Below are 3207 nucleotides of genomic sequence, written 5' to 3' on the forward strand. Positions count from 1 at the left end.
ATAAACCAACCCCAAACCCTACAAACCAACTTGGCGTGGAGCTGTAGCTGCTGGGGAGATAATGGGGGTTGAAAGCTGTACTGAGTGGGGAGCCTTAAAAACTGCTGCGTAGAAGTACTGTGATCAGGGGAGCGATTTAGTAGCAATAATTAAGACTGAAGTAAGCAGGTGAATATTGAAACGAGCTTTGCTTATCAGTCCCTAATAATGACTTTTCAAACCTTCACAGAATGTCAGTTCACCTTTGAGAAGGCTATAGAGTACGTACCATTCGGTATGTACACTCTCTCCTCTATTTATAATGTTCCTCTTGGGAGAATTTTTTTGATTGTACAATACTGTGTTTATGAACATCAAAACCCTTTTTATAAGACAACCTTGCTTGACTTCTCAGGAAAAAAAAATAATTTCAATTGAAATGAACTGCATGAGAATTTGTATTTCTTGTAGGCTTTAAAATGTTAATAGTTTTAACTTACTAATAGTTCCTGAAGAAAATTATTCTGGAATTTGTACCTGTTCTTGTTCGGGTTTTGTTACTGTTTTTTTTTTTTTCCTTTCAGTTTTGTTTTGTTTTGGTTTTTTATGTTAAATCTTGTCCATGGGTTTTTATGTGTTAAAAACTTTTTGTCTTTTTATGTCTCATTTTTAGAAGCTGCTAACTTGTGCCAAACCTCCACTGCTGCTACTACGCCTGTGACTCTTACTACTCCATTCAATATAACGTCCTCTGTGGCTTCTGGGACTATCACAAACCCAGTCACAGTGGCAGCTGCAATGAGCATGAGAAGTCCAGTAAACGTATCAAGTGCAGTTAATATATCCAGTCCGATGAACCTAGGGCATCCTGTAACTATAACAAGTCCATTATCCATGACATCTCCATTAACGCTCACCACACCAGTCAATTTACCCACCCCAGTAACCGCTCCAGTGAATATAGCGCATCCAGTCACTATAACGTCTCCCATGAACCTCCCCACCCCGATGACGTTAGCTGGTCCCCTAAATATAGCGATGAGACCGGTAGAGAGCATGCCTTTCCTGCCCCAGGCCTTGCCCACGTCTCCTCCCTGGTAAAGAGTTTCTAAACAGTATTAAAAAGGATTAAAATGGAATCCTTACCAGCAGTTCTTTTTTTTTGGGGGGGGGTTTTGTTTGGTTGGGGGTTTTGTTTTGTTTTGTTGTTGGGCTTTTTGTTTTTTGTTTTGTTTTAGTTAATAATAAATTCAGACTTAAGACACTGGGGCAACGCGCACCATCAGAGACCATAAGTAGCATCTTCCCCTTGTTGATTTGGCTCGTGTGGTTCAAACTTGAGTTTCACTGGAGCACTTCATTTAAAGGTTTACCTTTTAGCTGACTGATGAGGAATTAGAGCAGATACTTATTTGCCAGAGTTTAAAAAAAAAAAAAAAAGAAAAAAAAAAAAGATCATTAAAAAACAGTTTTATGTTTTATCCCCCAAATTATAACTTAGAAAATTGTTTTAATCTAAACACTAGCAAAGACCCCTCTGTATCTCTTAACAGGGCAGATGGCTAATTTTAACTTGCTGGTCGTTAAGTCCACTGTTTCTGAGCTAGTGTAGAATCTTCGTCTGTGTTGATGTTTTGGTTTGTTTTTGTTTTTTTTTAATGAGTAATCACATTATAATGTTGTCATTTAAAAAAAAAAAAGAAAAAAATGCATTTTGGAGAAAATATGCATTTTACCTTTGGGAATATGATAATTTCAGGCAGCATTCCCTATGGGAAAGGTGATACCAGCTCTGATATGCAAAGCATATGATAACTTATCATTCTAACTTCAACATATAATAGGGATTGTGACCTGATATTTGGAGATGTAAATATTACCCAACATATTACCCTAAGGGAATATAGCATTGTAGTCAACATTTTTTTTTAAAAAAACTGTTATTGTTCGGTGAGAAACAGCCATGGCTGACAGAAGAGGAGTCGAAATGTGTGTAAACATGGTCTCTGAACAGTCAGACCCCTATGGGACTCTTATCTAGGAGCAAAAGGAGTGCTTTGAAACTTAAGAAATATTGCTTTAAGCTGGAAGATTCTGGAGGCACTGGGTATGATTTTTATGCCCTCTGCCTCCCAGTCAGAGCCTGCTGGTGTTGCAGCAGGGGACAGACGTGTTAGTTGTTCACTAGAAGTTTTGTCTTATATGAAATTGTATACAGTTTTTATTCTAACCACTAACTAGGTAGGATGCCCCTCCAGGACAAGCAGAGAGCGTCTTTTAATTTCTCCCCTATTTCTTAATCAAGTGTTGTGCAAATCTGTTCAACTTTGTAAATATTTGCAAACATCATCATTTTTACGTTACTCTTCTATTGTGTTAACACATTTCTATCGATTTGTGGGAGTTCTGGGGTGATGGTTTCGACTCTCCAGCTCAGAACTTCCCCACAAATGGTCACACATGTTTAAGCTACATGTGCTTTTTATTTCTTAACCTGTTTATCTGTACATAAAGTAGAAAGCAAAATCTAGGGAAACAGATATACTTTTTAGACTATCATGTCACATATTCACGTTTTTAAAACTTTGTTTAAAAAAAAAAAACAAAAAACAAACCACCCTAAACCCAAGACTCTACGTTTGAGAGAAAAAAAAAAAAAGAAAAAAAAGGAAAAAAAAAAAGGAGATAAAATTACAGTCGAGATGTTTTTATCTTAATGAAGTTGAAAGCTATGGAGATTAGCGTGTGCGCATTTTCACAGAGTGCTAGCAGGACTGACTAGTCAAAAATGGACTGCTGCCGTTTGTACCCTGCCGTGTCAGTGCAAGCAGTGATTGCCGGGCTGCTGGCTCAGGTGACAGGTATCTGTATCATTACGTGAAAACTGTTCTAGGGGCTTGGACTACATAGTAAAACAAAGAAAAAAAAAAAACAGAGAAAAAAAATAATAAAAAAAAATAGAGCTTAGTGTAAAATAATTTTATAAATGATCTTTTGTACTTTAGGACATCAAATTGTACAACTTTTGTATATATAAAAGCTTAGGAACTTTCTGTTTAGCAGAAAGGAAACACATTCCTACACTTTTAATGTATATGTTTGTTATAATGTCCATGTAAACATATGCCCTATGTTTGTGCCTTTTAATTAGTTTGTCTCAATAAACAAAAATGTAGAGAAGAATATGTAGCTATGACTTTGTTACCACTGTTCTTACTCCAGCTGTGT

The 3207-nt window shown here is 36.5% G+C and overlaps 1 long non-coding RNA gene across 1 annotated transcript; it reads left to right on the forward strand.

The window, feature by feature from the left end:
* Positions 1–226: 226 nt before the first annotated feature.
* Positions 227–1118, forward strand: LOC104280503. Its single transcript, XR_717879.1, has 2 exons — positions 227–274; positions 653–1118. It is a non-coding gene; the product is annotated as an uncharacterized LOC104280503 (long non-coding RNA).
* The last annotated feature ends 2089 nt before the right edge of the window (positions 1119–3207 follow it).

Source organism: Apaloderma vittatum, unplaced genomic scaffold, assembly GCF_000703405.1.
Source record: "Apaloderma vittatum isolate BGI_N311 unplaced genomic scaffold, ASM70340v1 scaffold22811, whole genome shotgun sequence".
In the NCBI taxonomy this organism is placed as follows: Eukaryota; Metazoa; Chordata; class Aves; order Trogoniformes; family Trogonidae; genus Apaloderma; species Apaloderma vittatum.